We start from the raw sequence: 27,000 nt of genomic DNA on the forward strand, positions 1-27,000 counted from the left end.
ACCTCACAGAATCTCCCTTCCACTATAACTTTGTGATATTCTCTTATTTAAAGGATGGTGAAGGGGCTATGACCTGAAAAAAAAATAAAAATCAATGACTCTCGGCTAATAAAGGTTCTTATGCGGTAAATGTGCTCTTGGGAAGCCAGCTCCAGCCCTTTTCCACGGGGCTGGCCTGATGCCCCGGAGTAATTTACTCTGCGGTAACATGATGGAGCCTCCACCATGGAAGGGAATTAAATAAAAATGCAATAAAAGAGGACAAAATCAATCTGCTTACAGTTTTGTTTAATAAAAATTCATGAAGGATGGGCAGGCAGGCCCATCAGCAATGTACCAGTTCTGCCAGAGGCTGGCTGGGGAAGGAAGCTGCTGCTCGGGTTTCAGGCAGGGCTGGGGGCTCAGCGGAACACCCACCGGCTGAGCTTGCCTCCCACCCCACGCCTGCTGCCGCCTGGTCCTGCTGCCGCCTGGTCCTGCTGCCAGGTGACAGGGCCAGACCTGCCTCACTAAAAGAGGGCAAACCAGCTAAGTCCATGCTGATGGAAGCCTTCTCCGAAGCCAAAACAAGATAAGAGATTTTCTATGAGATTCCTCTCCTTAGAAACCAAGAAGTTCCATGCATTCTGGAATGACAATGACTCTCAAGCATGACCAAGCTTTCCTTTCCTTTTTTCTTTCCTATTTTGGCGAGAACGTGTACCGTGAGAGCTACCCTCAACAAAATATTAAGTGTACAGTACAGTACTGCTCACTGTCGGCAGTGTTATATAGCAGATCTCTAGGGCTTATTCATCCTGCAGAACTGAAACTCCATACCCATTGAACAGCAACTCCCTGTCCTCCCGTCCCCCCAGCGCCAGCAACCGCCATTCTATTCTCTATTTCCATGAGTTTGACTATTTTGGACACCCCATATAATTGGAACTATGCAGTATTTGCCCTTCTGTGACTGGCGTATTTCACTTATCGTAATGTCCTCAAGGTTCATCCATGTTGTTGCATATTGTTAGATTTCCTCCTTTTAAAAGCTGAATAATATTCCATTGTATGTATGTGTATACACCACATTTTCTTATCTGTTCCCCTGTTGGTGGACATTTAGATTGTTTCCATATCTTAGCTATTGTGAATAATGCTGCAATGAACAAAAAGAGTGCATATGTCTCTTCAAGATCCTGATTTCAATTCTTTTAGATAAATACCCAGAAGTTGGATTACTGGGTCATACAGTCATTTCATTTTTAATTCTTTGAAGAACAGCCATACTATTTTCAATAGTGGCTGCACCATTTTGCATTCCTGCCATGTACAGGCCTTCCCATTTCTCCACATTCTTACAAACACTTGTTATCTTTTGGGTTGTGTGTGTATATATATATGCCATCCTAACAGGTATGAGGTGACATCTCACTTGTGGTTTTAATTTGCATTTCCCTGATAATTAGTGATACTGAGTACCTTTTCTTATACCTGTTTGTCATTATATGTCTTCTTTGGAAAAATGTCGATCCAGGTCCTTTGCCCATTTTTAAATAAGGATTTGGGGTGCATTTGCTATTGCATTATAGGAGTTCCTTATATGTTTGGGATAGCAATCCCTATTCAGAAATATAGTCTGCAAATATTTTCTCCCATTTAAAACAGTGTGGCACTGGCATAAAAACACACATATAGACTATTACAAATGGAGGAAACAGGATGGATTTTGGTGGTCAGTCGGATGTCTCCTGTCCAAGTAGAAATGAAGATGCTATGAATTGGCATCTAATTACAGCTGTGGCCACTGAGATCATACATATTGATATGTACTAATTTTCTAAATAGTTTTTATTATGTTTCAAAATGTCCGAGTTCGTTCTGTTTTGATAGTAATAAAAGAGAGAAAAACGTATACAAAATAGGAGTAGCCAGATACAAAAAACCAAGTTATGATACCAAAAGAGAGATAGGTGAGATAGTATGGAAATTATTAAAAGTCAAAATAAAGCTATTTGTACTTGAATAAATCAAGGAAATCATATTTGTTGAGGGCCATTCACTTTCCCACATGCTCACTTAAGGGAAGAGTCAGAATTTCAACCAGATCTTACTGGCTCCATAGTCCATGCCTTACACTCATGGAAAACTCCCAAACAAAAGGATTCAGGGAGAAGTTGGCATTTGTATTAGAACAGTTTTAAGCAGCAGAGTGCATGATCCTGACTGGGCAAGGAAAAGATGAATTTGGCAACCTGTGTTTGATGAATGGAACAGAAAGTTACCATTGAGAGGAAGACCCCAGTGGGGCAAGTGTGAGTAAGTGAGGGTCCAGACCACAAAGAGGGCAAATAGAAGAGGAAAGGATATGGTGGGAAAATTCTGGAGTTTGCCAATCATATTTTTGGAAGAGAATAAAATGGAAGAAAGAAACACCAATACTTTTAATTTTCAAGTCCAGGTGAAACTATTTTCAGCACAAAGAGTGAGGCAGAAAACTAAAGCTCGTGTGAGAAGGAAGACATTGGGTTTCATATGAGGCGTGTTGGGTTGGACATACTGGCAGGGACCACATTTGGGAATCTCCCCAGAAAGCTGGATGTACTGAAGGATAGTGCCATGGAGATCTCAAAAGGTCCCTCATAGAAGCAAGAAGCAGAACTTGGGAGCCATGCGCAGAGGTGATGGGGGCAGCTGAGGTGATCAAGAGAAATGGGAAAGAGATCCAGGAGCACGGATCTTTGGGACATGTCAACGTGAAAGAAGAAGAGCGCGAGGAGGAGGAGGAGGAGGAGGAGGAGGAGGAGGAGGAGGAGGGAGAAGAGAGGCAGGAGAGTGGCACCTCATGGCATCAGAGGTCACAGGACCCAGAGACGATGTCACCTGGGTTTTCCTGACTTCAGGACCCAGAAAATAGTTGTGCGTTCAGAGAAGAAAATTTCTGGAGAAGGTTAAAGGTGGACGATATGGAACAGACATTAAAGAAGCTCGCTAAGGAATGGGAACGGAAATACAAGATACGCAGAATTGTCTGGCTTAGAAAGCACCAATTTCTAACCCGATTACTAGTCAGAGCCCCATCCACAGTCTGCCTGAGAAACTCCTCCTGGGGGCTCCACTTCTTCATTGTTTAATATCAGTCTTTTTAAAATTGCAGTCCTCTCTTTGTTGTACTAAAAAGGACTTGGGACAGGGGGTTTATCCAACATTGAGCCAGAAAAAGTGAGAATTGGTGCTGCCTTGGAATGGAGACAACAGAAACAAGTGTGAGTCTCCAAGGACACTTGGTCCAGCTGCCCCTCAGACTTCCGCTAGAGGCTGAGCTTGCAGGGAGAGTGGTACATTTTCATGAACACCTATGCTGGGTATGTATATGGGTGGACAGGTGCACCCACTTGCATGCATTAGGGAAGGAGAGGTCCAGACCATCTCTGGGGGCTGTAAGATGGGTAGTAGCCCCAGGGTGACCTGCCACAGGTGTGGGCACCTGGGCTGTACACAGTGCCAGTGAGACCGGTCTAGGGGGCCCTGCAGCTGGGCTTGCGAGGGCTCTCTCCCTCCATTCTGTCCAAAATGTGTGGCAGCAGATGTTGAATAAAGAAACTCGTTCGTAGGCAGAGAGAGACCTGGCCTTGCTCTGAGAAGGTCTTAGTTGGGGAGACTGAGGAGGAGGTTACCCAGGTAGCCCCCTGCCTCCAGGAAGTCATCTTCTGGGGCAGGGGATACAGAGAGGTAGAAGAGCACATGGCCCCATCAGCTCCCCAAGAACAATTCAAGCAGTGTTCCAAGCTGAAGCCAAGATCTAGGAAGGCTTCCAGGGTGAAGTGAGAGGATACCAGCCCCTAAGAACAAGAACAGGAGTGCAAGCGGGAGGGCAAGTGTTCCCAGAGGGTGAACCTGGGGGGCGGGGGGACAGCCCAAGGTAGCCTCGGCCAGCAGAATGGGAGGGACACCAGCTGGCCTCGGAGGGTGGTCTGGGAGGGTCCCCTCGGGGAGAGGGAGGAAAGAGGGAGAGAGGAAGAGAGCTGGCTGTTGGGGAGCTGATTAGAGCAGGCTGGGCCAGGAGGCTTCTCTCAGCCGTGCTCAGTGGCTTGCTTGATCTCTCCATCAGCGTCTGGCTAACTTGTCTCTGGCAGGAGGACAATGATCTAGAGGGACCTGCACATTGAGAGGTTGTCAAAGGCCTGTGTTATTTTCTCCAGGACTGGCTCAGAGCAGGATGTGTCTTCTAAGCCAGGATGTGCTGGCTTCACAACTGCGCTCTGACGGCTCCGTTTCTCCTCAGGGCAGCAGGCGGACTCACGCCGGTTGCTTGTCCAGCATCCCAGGAGCCAGCCCCCAGATGAGGACAGGCATGGTGTGTCCTTCATGTTGCAAGCGTTCCCACGTCCGTCATAGTGTGTGCCTGAGCCTTCACACAAGGCAGGGGCGAAGGAAGATGGAAGCTTAGCCCCTGCTCCACTCACCAGCAGCACTGCATTTACCCAGAGGAAGGGGCACCTTTGTTTGAGTCACCAAAAGGGCCAGATGGGCCAGCAGCAGCCCAGGCTCATCCTCTCATCCTAAACCTCAGAGGGGCAGGAGTTCATAGGTCAGGGCACCCCACTCCTCAACGGTACCCCCTCTGAGTACCACTTTCCATGCCCAGGTTCCACAGGCTCTCCAAGAATAGCTGTGTTCTGCTCTCTTAGACCAATGTATCTCAAACCTTAGCATGCCTCAGAATGATCTGGAATACTCATTGAAACACCGATTCCTGAACCCCACCCCCACACTTTCTGATTCAGTAGGGCTTGGGGCGAGCCCAAGAGTTTTCATTTTTAACTCATTTCCAGATGCAACAGCTGCTGCTGGTCTAGGGGCCACACTTGGGAGATCTGCTGTCTTAGCTCCTCCGCCTGGCTCAGCGAAAGGATGACACCCTCAAGGGCAGCCTCAGGGCCCCAAGCAGCCTGGGTGTTCCATCAATACATATTGATGTCAGTGAACGGGAGCAGTGAGAGGTGGATTGTTGATTGACTCTGGGATCCCATGTACGAGGGCTCTCTTATGCCCAGACCTATTAAGTTAATGGGAAATTCAAGGGCACAGGCAGCATAAAACGCAGAGGGAAGGCAGGGCTTGGCAGTCTGCTGTGTTGAACTCCAGAGAACCTCCTTCCAAACCATCAGAAATAATAACAATAATAATGGCAGCCATCATTTATTAAGCTTTTGCTCTGCGCCAGGCCCTGAGCTGAGCTCCACATGCAACCATCCCAGTAGGAAGGACAATGAAGTGGGGACAGTGCAAATCCCCATGTCACATATGCAGATAAACCAATCAAAACCCAAGATCCCTTGAGCAATGGGAAGCCCCAGGCTCCAGACCCACAAGCGTTTGTCTTCAGACCCCCCGAGCTTCACCATCCCACCCAGCTGCTTCCCCACAGATGGAGAAAGTTGAAGGTCGGAGGTAGCTATACTCTGGAAAACAGCCGTCCCAATCTAGGGAGAGAAATCAACTGTGTGAAATCAAACAGCCTGATTCCTACACCTCGGCCTGTCCTGTTATTTACTAAGTGCACGGACCTGGGCTAGCCCTTTACCCTCAGTGCCTCAGTTTCCTGAACTATGAAATGGGTATGATAATCCCAATGCTTTGGGATGTTGTTGGATTAAATGAGAATATACACGAAGTGTCTGGCACAGTGTGTTCCTCTTAGTAAGGGCTCAGTAATGTTACTTCCTCTCGAAATGGGCACCTTCCCCTTTAAGTATGTGTTTTGGAGCAACAACTCAGAGGCGCATTTAGAAAGTTTGCCTTGGGGTGGGGGGTGGGGAGGGCAAGGCAAGGCAGACACAAAGACCTGTGAACAGGATGTTGCTACACTACAAGTGGGGCCTACATTTGGCAGAGATGAGCAAGAAGATGGGTTTACAGAACAGACTCCACAGCACTTACAGAATCCATCCACTCAAGGACCCAATGCCAGGTACCATGTCAAGGAGTTGTACCTAGAGGATGCCACACTTAACCTCAGCAACTCCAGTCTTCTGGGGCCTTCACTCTCCAGAAGCCCTCTGCCTGGGTGCTGAGAAGAGACACTCTCCTTCCAGAACCACAGCTCTAGCACGGACCAGCAATAACCTTCACTTGTGTGAGCCTCAGTTTCCTCATCTATAACATGGGAGTGATAGAAATGGTACCTGTCTCCAAGGTTGCCATGGGGAGGCATGTTGAAACTCTAGCACAAGTGTTTATCACAAAGCAAACTCTTATACGTATGAGCTGCTATTATTCGTGTTATGTTTACATCCATGAGATCTTAGATATGGTTTTAAAAACTGAGTCTGTTTTCTCATTTCTAAAAGAGTATGTTAATAGAATTCATCTCCATAAAATTGTTTCAAAGATTAAATGAGATAACGTATGTCAAGCACCTAGCATACAGTAAGCACTCAATAAATGATAACTTTGATTTCTCGCTGGAGGCACAGAGGCTGCACAGGTAGGGTGATCAGCAGTCCCCACTTGCTGGGGACTGTCCAGTTTTAGCACTGAAAGTTCCATGCCCTGGCGATCCCTCTGTCCCAGGCAAACCAGGACAGCAGGTCACCCTCCAACAGCCTGCCTGGCTGGAGTAGAAGGGTCCTTGCTCCCCCAGGTAATGCATAGGGAATTTCTGGCCCATGTCAACCTGCCTCCAGAAGCTCGGGCAGGCTCTGGGCTGCCCTGGGAATCTAAGAGGCCCTGGGATTCCAGGGCCAGGGTTCTCAGGAGAAGGGCTCAGCAAGGCTCAGAGAGGCCCGGAAACAGAGTCTGGGCCCACCACATTCAGCACCCTGGGTGACAGACCACAGACAAAGGGGCAAGACCAAGGGAAAATGGAGATGGTCTCTGAGGGTCCCTCTGGCATCAGAGAAGGGAAGGAACCGTGCTCCCTGAGATGAATAATGCAGAGAGAGGAAGCTTGGGGCGGGGGGAGCTGCCACCGGTCCCCCAGCCTGTTCCTAGCCAGGCTGCTCTGGAAGCCTCCCAGCTGAGCCTGGAAAGCAGTTATCACTGGTGGGTGATTAAGTTACTAATCCTTCAGGGAGAAGACATTTAGAGGCCCATATTAAAGCAGTGCGTGGCAAAATTACATTCCTTTTCAATTTAGTTTAGCAATGCCCGTGATTTAGTTAAATGAAAAGCAATTGTTCCAATTAATAGTATTGAATGTTATTCATCAAAAGTGTCAAAACAGCTCTGTGGCTGCATTAGTAACCCATTCTCTTGTCAGAGATATGGATAATTCCCCAGGATGCGATGGCGAAATAGTAGGGTGTGGGAGCTTTGGGGAAACGGGCCACGTCAGAGGGGGCACTTCCATGCACATGTGTGCTCATGTGTAGCCTCATGTGCATGTGACCTGTGTGAGTGGGATTGTGTATATGTGGGCACATGTGTCTTGTATGTATACAGATCCAAACTGCCCACGTGTGCATATTTATATGTATTTATGTGCATATCCCAGGGTGCTTGAATGATTAACTGGGCACTCTAGTAAGTGTGTGTGTGTGTGTGTGTGTGTGTGTGTGTGTGTGTGTGTGCGCGCGCACGCATGTTCACGCATGTGCCCCGTGTGTTCCTGGGAATATATGCATATATGTGCAAATACGTGCACGTGCCTTGTGTGCCCATGTACACGTGAATTTGTACGCATATGTACACAGGTATTTAGATAGTTGTGCATTCAAGTGTGTATGTGTGTGCAAAGTGACCTTGTGGATATGTATTCAAGGATATGCATTGTGAGCACACATGGGCACGTACATCTTGAGGTACATTCACATGCATTGTAAATGTGTCTGTATGTATCAGGGCAGGGGGTGAAGGGAGCTTGCTGCCTTGATAGCTAAGAGAAGACCCATCTGTTTCCATCTGGATGTCATAATGAGTGACTTGGCTTGTCTCTGGGATGCTGCTATTCAAATGCAGTTTCATGAAGTCGAAGACCTTTTCTGTCATGTCAACAGTTGTAATCTCAGGCCCTAGAATAGAGCCTGGCACAGAGTAAGCTTCAAGGACATATATTGACTGAATGGATTAATGGATAGATGGATGGGTGAATGGATGGATGCATGGATGGAAGGATGGATGGATGGATGGATGGATGGATGGATGGATGGATGATGGACAAATGAGGACATGGACAGCAGGATGGATGAATGAGTGGATGGATGCATCCACAGATGGATGGATGGCTGCAGGCTCTTGCTTCTATCAGGGCTCCCAGTATTGGGGCTCCCCAGTGTTCTCTCCTCAGTGTAAATCCCAAGCTCCTCTGGTTTTCACCTTCAGCTCCATAGCACATCCTTGCAAAACTCTACCCTGGGCAGACAGCAGGCTCAGAGGGTTCACAAACTGCCGGAATCAGCCATTACTAAGAGCCGGAAGGGCAGGGGCTTCTTTGGAGAAGCTGAAAAAAAGCGAAGCTCAGCACTGCAGAGCTAACACGACACTGGCACGGCCAGGCAGGCCCCAGGGGACACAAGCCAAGAAGAGCTCCCACCTCTAGCTCGTGTCCCTGGGCAGCAGCCACCAGCTCCTGACTCTCTATCCCAGGACTTTCCCTGATCTTTTTCCTGCCCCAGCCCCTTCCACAGCACACGTCTCCATCCCTCTCAAGGCTCTAGTGCAGCTCATCATCATCCTGTGACCACAGACTAAGAAGATAAAGGAAGTCTACAAATGGCTTCCTATTCCCAGACTTCCTCAGGCCTTCTCTGCAGCTCACCGGTCCTAGAGAGGGCCCCAAGACCCAGAGGACCCACTCTGTGTGACTGTCAGTCCTCTCACAGTCCTTTTGAGCTTTGACAAGGTTTAGTCCAATCCACCTGCTGTCAGGGCCTGCCCCCTAGTGGCTGACTGTGGCCCATACATTGTCCCCACCCCTAGCACCAACTCTGAGCCTGGTGCTCCCCTCAGCCAGCCTCAGGCAGAAAGGACCTCTGTGTCCTTGCAAAGGCTCCACATTGCCCCATGTCCCCCTTCCCAGACACACACACACACAGCGGTGCTAGATCACCCCACATGCACACGATGGGGGCCTGGCTGCCCAGAGCCTGCACTGCCCTCCACAGCCTCCCGGGCTCTCTGTGCATGTGTCCATCCATCAGGGTAGTGATTAAGCATGAAAAGGAAGCGTTAGGATATGATCCCTGAACCCACAAGGCTCATAAAGACAATAGCTGGGGCCATGGCAAGAGGTACCAGGCGTCCTGTCTATTTTGGGGAGACCTCGAACATGGCTGGCCCACACCAAGGGCATCCTGGGGCTCGTTAATCTGTGTGGGAGTGACGGAGACAGGATAGAGGGTCTTGGAGGCCTTCCTGCAGCCGTTTCCTCCCCGCCAGCCAGCTCTGTCCATACTCTGCTCGTGAAGCCCATGGCCCTGGCCTCCAGAGACCGAGCCGTGCCAGCTCTCTGTGGTAGACCCAACCACCTTCCTCTCCTTTCAAAGGCTTTTATTTTTACTGAGAGATTAGAGGCCCTGGCCTTTCTGGGATCCACTCTTTGTTTTCTCCCTGAGGGAGGCAGAGGAAGAAGTAAAACACCATCAGCTTCATCCAGGCTGAGGCAATGGAGAATCTGCCTTGAAATATCCTTCTGGGGTTCTGTTCCCACGGCCTGGCCTCCTTTGAGTCCAGGAGTAGCCAAAGGTTAATTGCTGGAGGCTTGGGCTCCACAGTGAGCTGGAGCCAGAGAACCCAGTGTTAAATATGCAATTATTATATATGCCTTTCGGCCCTCTCCCCCTTGGTTCCCAGTTGTTAAACAGTTGGTAGCTTAAGTCAACCATGGTGTCAATATTTACACCGTGGAAATTGGCGAACACTATTAAACAAGGTGGTACCAGCAAGGGAGGCATGGGCGCCTTTCTTAGTCCCTCGCTAAAAGTCACACACCCAGAAGACTTGGTTGGAAAGTATTGCTCGTGACAGCATTAGGGCCACAGATACTCGGAGTGCACAGCGGCGTGTAGTTCCCAGCACCCTAACCTGTGGCCCTAACCCCACTCCATCCGTCCTTGCCCTCTCTAACCCTAATAGTACAAGGACAGGAGATCCGTCTTAAGAATCAGGAGACCTGGATCACACCTGCGGACGTTGCCTGTGTCACTTCACCTCACTGCTCTTTCATTTCTCAACAGAAAAATAGGAGCCACAGATCTCATCCTGGGACCAGAACTTTAGAGGGTTCTTGTGAGAACTGAATAGACTATGGCATGTGAAGCATTTCGCACAGTGAGGTCATCGTGGGACTGGCTGATAGTAGCTATTCAATAAACATCAGCTTTTATTATGATGATGATTGTTATTATTACTTTCCTCATAAGGCATATTAAGGCAGAAAGGGAAGACTTGTTGTAAAAGTATTTGTACTGCTATTTTTCTTTAAAAAGCTTCCGATAATGTAAACCAAAAGTGGCCTGGTGCCTCCCTCAGCTTTGCCTGTGCCCTGGTCCAAGCACGACGCTTGGCCGAGACTACGAGATCACTGACTGGCAGGTGTCCGACGATGCGACTTAGCAGCTTTTAGGGAATGTGACATTTCTAACCCCAAAAAGAGACCTGGTGCTTTTCTTTTGGACTTGGGATGTGTATCTCAGTGTAAACTGTTGCAAACCCGATTTTCTGGATTTTAGGAACATCGCTTTCAGGGAGAACCTGAGGTATGGCGTTCACTCAGATTACTCAGAGAAAGTAAGACTTTACCAACTGCTTCCCTGGGGTCACAGCAAAAGCAAACATCAAGGTCAGAAAAGATGTGCCGTGTTTTCCCCAGGAGGGCCCATCTTCAGCCCCCAAGGCTATGCCTCGTGGGAGGTCAGAGGCACCCAGGACAACTGCCCGCTCTGTCACCCTCTCATATCTGCTCCAGCAGACTCTGTTTGGGGCACCAGCAGGACAGAGGGCAGAGTGCTGAGGAGAAGTGGAGATTAAATCACATAAGAGATTCCGCTGGGCTCAAGCTCACTTCTGTGCAGCCCTGAGCAAGTGCTTGCATTTCTTTGAGCTTCTGTTTCCATGTCTGCAACACAAGGCATCCTGATGCCCACCTCAAAATCCTAGCAGAAAGAGTTGACGTGGTAATGTGGATGAAAAGCCCTGGTGTTTAATTAGTGCTCAGCATGTGTTTGCTTGCTTCTTCCTGATCTCCAGGCATAGTTGTTGGCTGGGGGCCCCCAAAACATGATATTAACTAGGACTGTTTAATGCTTATTGCCCAAGCACAGCCCGGGGCCCAAGGAGGCAGGAGTCCACCTTTTGACCTGTTGCTATGGTACAAATAGGCCCTCAGTTCTCCAGACCTTCATAAGGCCAGCTAGCAGAGCGTGACCGGGAGGTTACAGTATCAGCTACAGTGGTAGGTGAGCCAGACAAGGGCAAGATGCTGGGAGAAAGAAAATAGAGCCTCCAAACCTCAAATGTTTGGACAAGATGGAAATGACCAAGGCCTGATATCATCCATACTTGAGGAAAGGACTGCCTGAGTGCCTGACCCTTCCCAGCATGTATGTATGTACCTGCAAGGACATGTGTGTGCACAGAGGTCCGCTTGCACCGACTTCAGGATGCAAGTTTGTATCTGTGGGTTTCTCGTGAGTACACACGTTCTGTGTACTTATACTTCCTGGGCATGTGTGCACAGGGAATGGGTACCTGTGTATATATGTGCTGCATACATTTATGAGTAGGTGTGAGTGTTTGTGTGCCTGGGCTGTGCGTGCAAGTGTGGGGTGACGCGTACACAGGAGTGAACGAGGTAGCTGCACATTCCTACATGTGCCGCTCTGGCTTCAGACAACCCGCAGATGGCTGCAGGTGAATGAATGTGCAAATGTGTGCATATGTACTTGTGTGTATTTTTGGGAACAGAGAGTACAAATAAACAGCGTCAACAAGATGGTTGAGAGGAAGGGGCGTTGAATACTTAGGAAGACAAACAGCCGCCACAAGGACTTGGAAGCACTCATTATGTACAAATAATGTAGATGCTAATTACAAATTACTCTTTTCTGCTCATTAAAGCAGAACTGCTGCACTTTATTAGTTCAGTGCTGGTTACTCTACACACTTGAAAGTAATAAAAATGCCTTTGGGGTCAGGAAGACGCTGCATGGGGCTAAGACGCCTGCATCTTTGGCTGTGCGAATGGTCACCCGGATTAGGGGCTAGGACGTGATGTTGACTTCTCTGTCCACCCCCACACCCCCCAAGTTCAATCAGTCCCCAATTCAGTCCAGCCTACCTCCTGTCCTCCATCTGCATGGACACTGTGCTAATTCAAGTCCCCGCATCTCTGCTGTGACAGCTCCTGGGCCCCTGCACATACTACCTCCCAACTGGTCTCCCTGACTTCAGTCCATCACCTCAGATGCTGCTGCAAACCTGCCCACCCCACTCCTGCACTAAAAACGCCCCACTGCTTTCCCATTGCTACTGAGTGAGGCTCAAACTCCTTAGCTTGTCCGACCATGACCCGGGTGCTGAACACCTCTGTGGCCTTGTTCTCTGCACTTCACGTCCAGCAATGTGGAGTGATTCCCAGAAGCCTCCCTGAGCCCTTCCTCTGCCTGGTTGAGGCCTCCAGGTCTGGGCACGTATTTTTCCCCCGTTCCCTATGCCCTCTCCTCTCTGTTCCTGCTCCACTGGCTGGGTCTGCATGGGAGGCTCCTGTTCCAGCTTGCAAACCTCTACTCTTGAAAACCATCCCCTCGTGCCTCTGACTTACTACTAATTCCTCCTCTTGTCTTCTTCGGTGCTTTGTACCCAAGCATTTATTTATTTGTTTGTTGCCTGTCTCCACAACTAGACTACAGGCAGGGGGTTTGCTTTTGTGAATGGTTATATGCATGCCCAGTACCTAGAACAGTTCCTGGGACATAGTAGACATTCCATAATGAGTGAAAACTGAATTAATAATGGTATTATATTGCTCAACGCTCCACTGTATCACTGTAACTGATCTGATCGGCTTTTCCCCCTTGGGGTTAGGGTTTTTATTATAATGAAACACTAGTTTGAACTCCCCCACATATGTTCTGAGGATGTCCTTCTCGTCTCCCCAGGACCACTGTTTTTTGATAACTCGCTGTTGTTTTATTAGTCAATGGGGCTCTTTTCAGACTGGAGCTGCTGGAACTCAGGTGTGCCACCTAGAGGCTGAAATGTGAAACATCTCATGGAACACAATGCCTCTGAAGAAGCCCTTGTGGTGGAAAGGAGGACACGGTCATTTTTTCCAAGGCACTTCTACCTGAGGGTGGGTCAGAAGAGGTATCTAGTCTCAGCTTCAGTGATATATTCAGCCAGGATCAGTCTTTGTCACACATTCTGGGTCCTGGTCTAAAGTCCAGGCTCCCCTCTCCCTCCTACTATGTTCTCCTTTGTGCACTGTGTGCCCAACTGACTTCTGCCCTGCACATCTTATTCAAGCAAAGAAGTTCTCATAACCTATACGGCCTCAAACAATTAGGTTCTTTCTCTCCTGCTCTGTAGCCCTAGGTGAATATTTGTTCATCCTCTACTTGGTAGCTGTCTAGTTCCAGACACTAAGAAGTGTCTGTCACGGCTTTGTGAAACCGTAACAAATTTCTGCCTACAGTCTTTCTCCTAAGCCACTGGTTGACTCTTCACTTTAAATCCTCAAAACTAAAGGGCCCCACTTATGTCCCTCTTCTCAGAGCTATTCTTCACAATGACTTCTTATCTGTCCCTTTAACACAGAAGCAGTGGCCCACTTTTAAGAGGCAGCTCCTTTCCTTAATACCAAAACATTTTTCTTATCTAGAAGCTAAATATATAATTGTCTGTTTATAGGTTAGCATCCATCAAGACATGTCAAGACTTTTTTGAAGGCAGGTTGCATCCCATCAATTTCTATACCTTAAGCTCCAACCCAGGCTTTTTCCTAAAAATCTGGAACACTACCTCTCCATCTTCTTCTAAGCTCAGGGATCTGAGAGCTCTTGGAGTTTCCTAAAGGGCTCAAATCTGAATGTGAAGATATCAGAGAGTACATGATAAGGAAAAGCAACTGTCAAACCCACGTGAGGAAAATGAGAGGGAATCCTGGTAAACTGACCCAGCACTTCAACCTGAGGGAAGAGGGCTTTGCAAGGTCATGTGCATAACTGAAAAGCAGTGAATTTCTCCATAAGGAAGTGCAGCTGAAGCCTGTCAGAACATGACAAAAAGAAGATCCAAACAAATGGAGAGATATACCATGTTCATAGTTTGGAGGACAATATTAGAAAATGGTAGTTCTCTCCCAAAGCAATCCGTCTCTAAATTCAATGAAAAACCTGCCAAAATAAAAAATTGTGACACATAGCAAGCTGATCCTAAATTCATAAAGGTGAGTAAAGAGCAAAGAACAGCCATGATATTTTTGAAGAAGGAGGAAGAGAAAAAAAGGAAGAGAATAAGGGTGAGAGGAAAAATTTCCCCTACTAGATATAAATAGTAACAATTCTCAGAACTCAACAACAAAAAGATTTGGTTTAAAAATGGGCAAAGGGTCTGAATAGACATTTCTCCAAAGAAGAGTTGCAATAGCCAATAAGCACAAGAAAAAAAAAGTTGTTTAATATCATTAGTCATCAAGGAAATGCAAATCAAAACCACAGTGAGATACCACTTCACACCTATTAGGAAGGTTATAATAAAAAAAATAGAAATTAATGAGTATTGGTGAGGATGTGGAAAAAATTGGAATCCTCATACAATACTGGTGGGAATGTAAAATGGTGCAGCTAATTTAAAAATAGTGTAGTGATTCCTCAAAAAGATAAATAGGGTTACCAGATGACGTAGCAATTCCACTCCCAGGTATATAGCCAAGAGAATTAAGAACATATATTCATACAAAAATTTGTACATGAAAATTCATAGCAGCATTATTCATAATAGCCAAGAAGAGAAAAAAAAAGAAAAAAAAACAAGTGCCCGTCAACTAATGAATGGATAAACAAATTGTGGTATAACCATACAATGGAATATTATTCAGGAATTAAAAACAGTATAATGCTATTGTATGCTACAACATAGGTTAACCTTGAAAACCTTTAATCACATATATAAAATACCCAGAATAGGCAAATCTATAAAGAGAGAAAGTATGTTAGTGGTTGCTTAGGACTGAGGGGATGCGGAATTTGAAGGTGATAAAGAGTATAGAATTTCTTTGGGGGGTGATGAAAATATTCTAAAATAGATTGGGGTGATGATTGCACAACTCGGAATATACAAAAACCCACCAAATAGCACACTTTCAAAGAATGAACTTTATGGTATGTAAATTATACCTCAATTTTTAAAAACAGTAACTATAAAGCTGTAGCAACTAAAATATGCAGTGTTGGTGTAAGGATAAACAAACCAAAGAAAAAGAATAAAGTGCTCCAAAGCTTACCCATGCATGAAGAAACTTGGTATAGGACAGAGTTGACATTACAGATCATTGGAGAAATGGTTTTCTCAATAAATGGTATTGTGCAACTGACTTATCTATATGAAAATTAAAATAAAATTTAAACCCATATTCACACCACTTACACACACTAATATCAGATAAATTGAAATCCTAAAACAAAATAAAACTGTAAAGCTTATAGAGCAAAATATAGCAAAACAACTTTATGATGTCATGAGAGTGAAATTTTTAAACAAGACCAAAAAGCACAAACCAAAAGCAAAAAGATTAATATTTTTCTATATTAAAATTTAAAACTCTGAAAGAACACACAACACCATAAATAAAGTAAAAGGGAAGTACTTAGCCAACAATGGATTGGTTTCTAGAATGTATAAACAAACTCCTAAAATTAATTTTAATAAGCAAACAATATAAAAATCTGCAAAAGATAGGAACCAGCAAGTTATAGAAAACACCAATGACAAATGTGAAAAATTCTCAAAGTCACTAACAATCAGAGAAACACAAATTAAAACAATGAGGCACAACTCACTCTTCATATTTTAAGTATTTATGAGTTGCAGTGAGGATGTGAAGAAATGGAAATTCGGAAAAATTCTTGTTGGAAGTATAAATGGATACAACCATTGTGAAAAAAAATTGACAGTATCTGGTAAAGGTGTTTACACCATAATGCTCGGTTATGCTCATTTTAGATCTGCACCTTAGAAGGGAGAAAATGTATGTAAATTTTAAATATTCAGTGCACTATGCCATGTGTGGATACACATTGACATGTAAATTTTAAAAACATGGAAAGAAAAGCTGTACACCAACTTTAGTTGGTAATTACCTCTAGGATAGAAAGTTGGAAAGAAAGAATGGGGTGCCCATTTCTTTAACTGTATTTGTAACATTTTATTTTTCAACTAGTTAATCCAAAGATGGCAACGTATAAATGTTAAATCTAGGTAGTGGATTAATGGGTGTCTGTTCTAACGTTCCCCATCATTTTACTATATATTTTAAATAGCTCATAATTATTTTTTTAAGGGAAAAATTTTACAAGAGGGCCACAAGACTGAACTCAGAAGACCAGTGGGAAATCTACAGCAATAATGCAAGAAGAAAATGACAGGAGCATAGACTAAGAAGGTTTCAGGAGGTGAGTAAAAAGTTAATGGAGTTGAGGAGTTTAAGAGAAGGAGCTCCAAGATGGCAGAGTCGATAAACGTCCTGCTTGCCGTTTTCCATGACCACATTAAAATTATAACTAACTTATAGAACAATCCACCAGGAGAACCATCTGAAGTCTGGCTGAACAGAAGTTTTATAACTAAGGACATAAAAACATCACATCGAGACTGGTAGGAGGAGCGGAGACATGCAACCAGCTAACCCCAAACCTCTGTGTGGCGGTTGAGAACCAGGAAGGATATCTCGGCCATGGAAGTTCCTGCCAGAGGAGCGTGGGACCCCAACCCCACACAAAGGGACCCCATCCCAGAGTACTGCTGCTGGGAAGAGGAGCTCTCACATCTGACCGTGAAAAACATTGGGGATTCCAACCATCCAGGTGAGTGGAAGGTGGCGGGAAACCCAGACATCCTCTTAAAGGGCCTGTGCACAGACTCTCATTCCCAGGCACTCACCTTGGGCTCCAGCGAAGGGACAATAACTCAGGGGGTGTCAGAACGAGGACAGTCGGCATTTTTACTGAAGGGATCCTTCTGTGCGGTCAGCAGGCTGACGCCATCTTTCTTGTGTTGAGCCCGCCCCCCTCACAGCCAAATCTGAATCTGATTGGTCTGATGAGCTCCACAGCTGTGCCCTGCTGACTCACTGAGAACCCACTTCACCCAACGCTGGAGGCACTTTCTCCAAGAATAGCCAGCCCTGCCTGCATTGCACTCTTTCTTGGAAAACTATCAGAGTCCCACAGACCCCAGGCAGGTGGCAACTGGCCTTGGTGTGCTCTAACTTTTGCTGAGTAACTTCAGGCTCAGCACTGGCACCGAACCAAAATTTACGTTAACCTGGTGACCACAACTCTTCCCACTCTAGTAACTACCAGAAACCCTGCCTCATTCAGTTTGTATACCACACGAGGCTTTATCAGTGGCTAAACCTTAAGGAAGCTGGCAGGTGGCATCAGGCCTTGGGGTGTCCTGGCTTTTTGCGGAGCTACCCCAGGCTCACTATTGGTGGCAGCTGTCCTCAGTTCCCAGCACGGCCTCTCCCACATGCCTCCAGGGTTAGCACACGCAGCAAACAACTGCGGATCACTTTATAGCTCCTACCAGGTAGTTCCTGCCCCCTCACAGGCAGTGGGGGACCTGGGCCTACAGGAGAGCCCCTTGCAAGAAAGCCCAGAACAAACACACTTAAAGGTTGGCTTCAGACCACAGCAGAGCACCGCCCAATTAATCCCACAAGTGGCACACCCAAAGGGTGGTCTCAACAGGCACGAGAACCAACTTGGATAAATCCCACTCTGTGGGGTAAGCCCCCGCAAAACAGCCTGTAAGCTGTCAACATGGCCAAACACCACAGCCACTCAGCCTATGGGTCAATCCTACACACTGACATGCCAAGAGCAACCAAGGCTAAACTATAACAGGAGGGCACAACCCACCTATGTGTGTATAACAACACACACAACCCACACAAGGGACAATCCTGGAGCACCTGGGACAGGAGACCAGAGAGACTGTGCCACTGGGCCTCACAGGGCACCTACTATATAAGGCCACTCAGCCAAGACTGGGGGGTGTAGCGATCTACCTAATACATAGAAACAAAAAGAGAGACAGCCAAAATGAGGAAACAATGAAATACATCCCAAATAAAAGAACAGGAGAAAACTCCAGAACAAGAACTAAACAAAACGGAGGCAAGCAATCTACCAGATAGAGTTCCAAACAATGGTTATAAGGATGCTCAAGGAACTTAGTGAGAACACCAACAAAGAGAAAGCAAGCATTAAAAAAGGACATAGAAACCATAAAAAAGAACCAGTCAGAAGTAAAGAATACAATAACTAAAATGAATAATGCACTAGAAGGAATCACCAGCAGACTGGATGAAGCAAAGGATCGAATCAGTGATTTGGAAGACAAGGTAGCAGAAAACACTCACTCATTTGGAACAGCAAAAAGAAAAAAGAATCCAAAAAAATGAGGATAGGTTAAGAGACCTCTGGGACAACATCAAGTGTAATGACATTCGCATCATAGGGTATCAGAAAGAGAAGAGAGAAAGCAAGGATTAAGAGCCTATTTGAAGAAATAATGACTGAAAAATTCCCTAGTCTGGTGAAGGAAATACACATAAAAGTCCAGGAAGTGCAGAGTCCCAAGAAAGATGAACCCAAATAGGCCCACACCAAGACACATTATAATTAGAATAGCAAAGGTTATAAAGACAAACAAAGAATCCTAAAAGCAGCAAGAGAAAGGCAACTAGTAACTTATAAGGGAGCCCCCATAAGACTGTTGGCTGACTTCTCAACAGAAACTTTACAGGCCAGAAGGGATTGGCACAAAATATTCAAAGTGATGAAAAGCAATGACCTACAACCAAAATTACGCTGCCCAGCAAAGCTATCATTTAGAATCGAAGGACAGATAAAGAGCTTCCCAGACAAGAAAAAGCTAAAGGAGTTCATCACCACCAAACCAGTATTACAAGAAATCCTAGAGGGACTTCTTTACGATAGGGGTAAAAAATAAATAAATAAATAAATAAATAAATAAATAAATAAATAAATAAAAATTATGAATAATAAAATGGCAATAGCTACATATCTATCAACAATTACTTTCAATGTAAATGGATTAATGCGCCAATCAAAAGACACAGGAGGGCTGAAGATAAGAAAACAAATCCCTTGCATGTGCTGCCTACAAGAGACTCACTTCAGATTGAAAAAAACACACACAGACAGAATGGAAAAGGATAGAAAAAGATATATCGCGAAAATGGAAATTAAAAAAATGAAAAAAAGTTGGGGTAGCAATACTTACACTAGACAAAATAGACTATAAAACAAAGTCTATAACAAGAGGCAAAGAAGGGCCCAGTAATCCCACTTTTCAGTATTTATCTGAAGAAATGCAAATGCTACTTTGAGGGGACACATGCATCCATATGTTCATTGCAGCATTGTTTACAATGGCCAAGCTGTGGAGGCAGCCTGGGTGTCTGTTGATGGATGAATGGATAAAGAGGAGGTGGTACTTATGTACAATGAGATATTGCTTGGCCATGGAAGAGAATGGGTTCTTGCCATCTGCAGCGGCATGGATGGAGCTAGGGGATATTGTGCTGAGTGGAGTATGTCAGACAGAGAAAAACAGATGCAATGTGAATTTGCTTATATGTGGAATCTAAAGAACAAAATAAATAAAACAGAAACAAACTCATAGATACAGAGAACATATTGATGGCTGCCAGATGGAAGGGGCTTTGGGGGGTGAGTGAAAAAAGGGAAGGGATTAAGAAGTACAAATTGGTTGTTACACAGCAATCATGGGGATGTAGGGTATAGCATAAGGATTATAGTCAATAATATTTTAATAACTACGTATGGTGTCATATTTGTACTAGATTTGTTGGAGTGATAGATGGGAGGGGGTGGGGGGAGGGTGAAAAAGGTGAAGGGATTCAGAAGTTATAAAATAGTAGTCATGGGGATATAAAGTAAAACACAGAAATATAGTCTATAATATGGTAATAGCTATGTATAGTGCCAGGTGGGTACTAGACTAGTCAGGGGAATCTTTTCTTAAATTATATAAATGTCCAACCACTGTGTGGTACACTTAAAATTAATATAAAATAATATTGAATGTCAACTATAATTGATAAACTTAAAAAGGGGGGGAAAGTGAAGGGGAAGAAGAAGGCCAAATTTCCAGGTATAAAACAAATAAGTCATGAGGATGTAATATACAGCACAGGGAATATAGTCAATAATATTGTGATAGCAGGTACGGTGTCAGATGGTTGCTGGACTTCTGGCAACCACTTCTTTAGGTATGTAAATGTTGAATAACTATGGCGTGCACCTAAAAGTAATATAATATTGTATGTTAGCAATAATTTAATAAAACCTTTTTAAAAAATAAAATAAACTGAAAAAAATAAAAGCAGGAGTTAAAAAAACAAAGTTGATGGAGTTGAGAGTAGGGACGATTTAGTAGGTAGACCTGAGAGAATTTGATGACTGATTATATAGAGTAGGAGAGAGAGAGGTGGGGGGGAGAGGGAAAGAGAGAAGGGGGGAGAGAGAGAGAGAGAGAGAGAGAGAGAGAGAGAGAAATGCAATGCTAATTTCAGCTAGGGCAACCAGCTAAAAGCTTGATGGCTGTTGACTCAGGAAAGAGAAAAGGAGGAGGTGACCTGGGGACATGATGAATTAAGTTCGAGAAATCTTCGTTTTGAGATATCAGGCAAATAAATAGACCTCTGGCCTAGTGATGAGAACCAGTTCTTGGAATGTGACTGGTAAATGAAGACCTGGGACAGTGTGTCGGGTAAAAAGGGGCAAAGAATGGAACCCTGGAGCTCCTCAAAATGTAAGGTTTGGAGGCCAAGAGAGAAGTCTGCAAACGTGACTGAGAAGTGACCAGTAAGATGAAAGGAAAACAAGGAGTGCGAGACCCTGGGAACCGAAAAAAGTGAGGGCTCCAAAAATGGATGAAGAGGTCAGTGCTATCTGGTGCTCTGCCAAGTGAAATCAAGTCCCCACATTCCCAGTGGCTGTAACAACACAGAGGTCATTGCTGACCTGGAAGTGGCAGTCAAATTGTGGAGCAGTAACTGAAGGTAAGAGAACTGGGTCAGTAAGCGTAGACACTCTGAAATCAGACTGCCTGGGATCAAATCCCATGCTAGTGTGTGCCTCTGGGCAAGTTTCCTAAGCTCCCTATGCTTTCATCAGATGTTAACTCACCTAGCATTAATTTATCATCAGGTTATTGTGAGTATTCAGTAAATTAATACGAGATGAGTTAGCACATTCACTATATATTGTCATTGTGTTGACAATAGTCACTCTATCTACACACCTCTATGATGTCATATTCGTTGAGATGGGGAGACAGAGAGGGTAGTAGCTAGAAGATGCATTAGGCCAAATGATGGTGGTTGGGTGAAAGATATTGAATATGTTTAGAAGCTGGTGGAAAATTGGCAGGGAAAGTGTTTGGAGATTCAAGAGAAGAGATGGTTGACGGAGTTACCTGGGAGGACTGTGGGGTTGGGGTTCAGAGCACAGGTAGGGAATCAGCCTACAATCAGATACATAATAGAAACAGTAAACCTCTCCTATGGCAGGAATACAAATGGAGGCAGGAGAAGATACACTGGAAGGTGGGCAGAGTGAAGAAGTTTGCCGAGACCCATTGTAGGAGGTTGTCTTTTCATTGTGAACAAGGAGGGAGATTGGAGCTCTGAAGATTCTAGGTACCAATGAGACTTTGGAGGACAGCAGAGAGACCTGAAAAGAGGCAGATTTCTGGGTAGCACTGGGAGCCTGGGGCAGGCTGCAGACCAGGAATTTGCAGGTCACCAGCCTCCAGGTATGCAAGTCAACACTGGTCCCCTGAGGTCTACCCAGAGCTGTCTGCCCTGTGATATGTGAGGAGACGCAGGAGCCAGCATGACTCAGACAACCAGGGAGATGTCAGTTGGCACCAAGGTCAGCCGGGCCCAGACACACAGGTGGCATTCAGTGGCAGGAGGGGCGTGGTTGCTGGGCAGGTGACCTGGACCTGGCACTGAGGCCCGAGGCCTGTGCAGTCCTCAGGAGGTTGGCTTGATTCTGAGTCCCAGAGCAATGAGCTGGGGGTACCTAATAGTCCATCCGGCTCCAAGTCAGGACTAGCCCAAGAGCAACTCATGTATCTGTGTTTGAATCTACCAGGGGGGCTGGCGAAGCATACAAATGTCCTCTCCCCATGCTTTGAGATTCGAAATCAGTAGATTGAAAACGGGAACCCTGCCTTCTGGCTTGCACCGAGTTTAGAAATCACTACTCCAGATGTGGGGGCCAAGGTTTTCCTTCTGGTGGTCGTCAAGAGGCTCAGCTGTGCCGAAGCCAGGCCCAGACAGGTTTGGCAGATGACACCCCATTCCCAAGCCCTGAAGGACTGAGGGAGCTGATAGACCCACAGTACCCTCCAAGACATCAAGGGGTTAAGAAAAGAGCTGGGAACCTGCATACTTTTATTACATTATAGGGATGTTATTGCATTATAAATAATGCCACAGGATGCATTATTTATACATTTAATATCAGGCTTGCTTATAAGTCAGATCTGTTCACTTTTAGATAAATACTCCGTCTGCAGCCCACCTCCAGCAGCCGGGCACAGACGGAGTGTATGGAGGGAGGGCAGACACATGTCAGAGACAGCAAAAGCCTTGTGATGGGAAGCAGATAATGTCTTTATGAAAACTAACAGATGGCTCTTTTGAAAGGCCTTTCAGTTCTCCTCTCTTCTGATAAGAGCCGGTAAGCAAGATACACTGGAGAGAGCTTTATGGGTTTGTACTTATTGTCCTAAGAGCCCTGAGATAGGAGACAGAGAGGCAAAGAGCAGCAGGGGAGGTGGGGGAGAGGGAGGGGAGGCCCCTTGCTGCTGGCAGGGATCAGGGCACCCAACTGAGACTTTAGGAGCAAGGATAGCTGCTTTTTCTCATTCATTCAAGAGTCTGTCCATTCAGAATATTCACCGAGATGGCTCAGGTGCCAGCTCCTGAGTTAGGGCCTAAAAGAGATCTAGAAATGAGTAAGATGAGGTGGGTCAAGGGGTTCTCCATCTGTATTCAGACAGAAAAAGTTGAGAACCATACGATTTCACTCATACGTGGGATATAAAACTGAAAGAAACAAACAAACAAGACAAACAAACAAGCAAAAACTCACAGACACCGACAACAGTTTAGGGGTTACCAGGGGGTAAGGGGGTAGGGGGAGGTGGAACAGGGTAAAGGGGGTCAAATATCTGGTGAGAGAAGGAAAAGTGACTCTGGGAGGTGAACACACAATGCGATAGATAGAGGATGTTTTATAGAATTATACACATGAAACCTATATAATTTTATTAACCAATGTCACCCCAATAAATTTAATAAAAATAAATAAATAAGAAATAACTAAGAAAGTCTTTGATTAAAGTACAGATTATTCTTGCAATAGGAAGAAGAGCTAGACTTACATAAACGTAACTATAGTTACATCATGACATCGAGCAGCTACATCAAAACTAAGACAAAGAGTAGTGGCATTCAGAGGAGAGTGAGGCTAACCACGCCATAACACTTTACTATTATCGCCATTATCATTGTTATTATTTTAGCTGAAAATAACGACTACATTTACGTGTCAACCAGTCTGGCCCAAATACCTCTGACTCAGGGCCATGCTCTGTTCCAGGTGCTGGGGGAACAGTGGAGGCGAAGACCAATAGTCCCAGCCTCTCAGAACTCACACGCTGTGGGAAGACAGGACACACGTGAACCAGTCAAATCATTCCAGATACTGAGAGTATAACAAGAAAATGAGCAAGGACATTGTGGATGTGGGGTAGGAAGACTTCACTTAGGAAGGAACAGTGGAGCTCCCACCTGAATGACACATGAAAGTCGGGACGTGCTTTGGGAGGAGGGGGTGGCTGTGCTGAGACCCTGAGGGTGGGTGACATTTGTGTAGGTAGAATTGGAGAACAGGCGTTTTCCAGATGGTGGGAAACAGACGAACACGCACACCAGTGGTAGGATCCCGTCAGGTACTGAAGTTTCACAGGTAAGCTTGAAAGAAAGATACAAGAATGATGCGTGTGATAAGGTCATCTGGGGGTCGTGCCTGAGGGTCTGGAGGTCTGACCTGAGATGTCTACACTTCACGTTTTAGGGGTAGGAGGGTGCGAGAGGGCAACAAGAGTTACAGAGAACAATCAGATATGGACCATCAGCAAATCTGGCAGCTATGGCTCGGATGGATTGAAGAGTCAGGGGGAAGAATGGAGGATGTGGATTCATCCGAAAGCTGCCCCAATCATCCAAGGGAAACAAGCAGGAGGGTGCTCTGGACTGTCCTTTCTGGAACAAAATCCTTACCTCTAATTCCCATGTTTTCTCCCTAATTTTCTCTCCAACCCAAATGTTCTTTATGTATTTGGGATAAAAAACACTAGCTTGGCAGGGATCTTTCCTAAACTTTTTTTGTCTTACACTTTTCCGAATTTAAAAGTCAATGATTTAGAACGAGAGAGAGAGAGAGAGAGAGAGAGAGAGAGAGAGAGAGAGAGAGAGAGAGAGGAGAGAAGAGGCGGGGGGTGAGGAGGAGGGAGTGAGGGAGGGGGAAGGGGAGGGGAGGGAGAGTTAGTATCATCAGGCCAATGTCAATTTCCTAGTCCCGACCATTGTTCTGCAGCTGTAGAAGATGTTATCATATATAGATGATGCATTCCAGAATTGTACCCTTGAAACCTAATGCAATTTTACTATACATTGTCACCCCAATACATTTTAATTAAAAAAAAAAAGAAAATGCGAAAAATAAAAAGATGTTCTCATTGGGGGAAATGTGAGAACAGGGCTACCTCAGGAGGTTCAGTTTGGCATCTGCCTTTGCTATAGATTTTTCGTTGTGTTCACCATTGAATCCCCCACACCTAGCAGTGTGCCCAGCCTGGAGCAGATGGACAGAGAATGCGAGTGAGAAAGAGCGAAAGAAAGGAAGAAAAAGGAGGCAGGAAGAGAAAGAGGGGGACAGAAAGGCAAGGAAAAAAGGGAGGGAGAGAAGGAAGGACACAGTTAGTCATGAGGAGGAGCACTGATAAAAAGCAAAAACCAGACCACAGACGCAGGACTGGCCGGGCTGAAGATTCCAGCTACACCTAGAAGCACATCTTCAAGGGGAAATAGCAAGAAGGTTGCGAAGGAAGAGGCAGCTGTGGGGCCCGAATGCCCAGGGCCTGGAAGGAGAGAAGACGGCCTTGCCCTGGGCGTCCTAGGCCGTTCACCCTTCTGGGAGGGCAATTCTGAAGTGGCACCAGTGTTCCCTGGGTTCCAGCAGGGGAGGCCTGGGAAATGGACAGCTCTCAGGGAAAACAGAAGCCAGTTGCTGGTGGTGCCTCCATGGCAGAACCACACGGATGTTCTAGGCCGACCACAGAGAACTTCAGATACCAGGAAATTGGCTTTGAATTCTGTTACGGGCTGGATTGTGTTCCTCCCCCAAATTCACATGCTAACCCCCAGTACCCTAGAATGTGACCATATCTGGAGAGAGGGTTTTTAAGGAGGTTATTAAAGTTAAATGAGGTCATTGGGGGGGGCCCTAATCCAATATGACAGTGTCCTTATAAGAAGAGCAGGTTAGGACACAGACATACACACAGACAGAAGACCATGTGAAGACACAGGGAGAAGACGGCCATCTGTGAGGCCAGGTGAGAGGCTTTAGAAGAAATCAACCCTGTGGATACCTTGATCTCGGGCTTCTAACCTCCAGAATTGTGAGAAAATACATTTCTGTTGCCTAAGCCAGCGCATGGGGATTTGTCATGGCGGCCCAGCATACTAATACCAATCCCAACCATTTGGCCAAAGGTACGTCCTGAGAACATCCCAGAGGAAGGGATGTGAGAGAGGCCAGGCCTGGACCCAAAAGAGCAGTTACTGGAGAAGGTGTGCACACATATGCCGTTCCTCTGGCCTCTGCAAAGGGGGCGACCAGAAGAAAGGAGGTGACACAGCCTCAGGGGCCAGAACACATTTGGTATCAGACAAAACTGGATTCAAGTCTCGGCCCTGCCATTTACTTGCTCTGTGACTTGACACAGGTTTTCTAATTTCTCCAGGACTCAGCTGCCTCATCTGTGACAGGAGGACCATAACAATAGAACAATAGAACAGGAATGTTGTGAGAGTTCCAACAGGTCCGTGAATAGACATCTCTTAGCCCAGTGCTGGCTGAGTCAGCTAGTGGTGTCATCATCGTGGGTTGGTATTTTTCTGATGCTAAAGAGTTTGTTATATATCGCTGCAAAAAGAGGAAGAGCGAGAGCCAAATAGTGCTAGTTCAGACTTTTATAGAAAAATGCGTCCCTGACTTTTTGGGCTACTCCTACTACCCACCTGGCCACTAGCTCTGTGACCTTGGGGACTCCCTCAGCTTCTTTGACTCTTGCTGTCCTCCTTGTGGACTCACTAAGACCTTCAATTCCTGCCTCACCTACCCCATTGGGGTGCACCTGAAGAGGGCATGAGGCGCACTCGATAGCACCCTACACAGAGAAGGATCAGCCCCCAACTCCTGCCTGCAATTTGAGTCGTAACCTACTTGGGACAGAGAAAATGCATCCCTCGCTGACCTCCTGGCAAGGTGAGCCAAAACCTTCCCTCTAAGCAACAACACATTCTCTCCCCCAGTTGCCCCAGCCCTGGGCGCCAAGCCTTCCCTCAGCAAATCAGGGTAATAAATATGGTCTGAAGCAACTCCAGCTCTTGCCGCCTTAATAAATGGGTTGCCATAGTGGCAAATTCAGACGCAGAGAGCA

General features: G+C 45.9%; 1 pseudogene; it reads left to right on the forward strand.

Annotated features, from left to right (window-relative positions):
* The first annotated feature begins 16,873 nt into the window (after positions 1–16,873).
* Positions 16,874–27,000, forward strand: part of LOC109456243 (large ribosomal subunit protein eL28 pseudogene) — a 177,104-nt pseudogene continuing 166,977 nt past the window's right edge.

This window comes from Rhinolophus sinicus, chromosome 13, assembly GCF_057876585.1.
Source record: "Rhinolophus sinicus isolate RSI-liver-muscle chromosome 13, RSI-T2T, whole genome shotgun sequence".
NCBI classification, from domain to species: domain Eukaryota; kingdom Metazoa; phylum Chordata; class Mammalia; order Chiroptera; family Rhinolophidae; genus Rhinolophus; species Rhinolophus sinicus.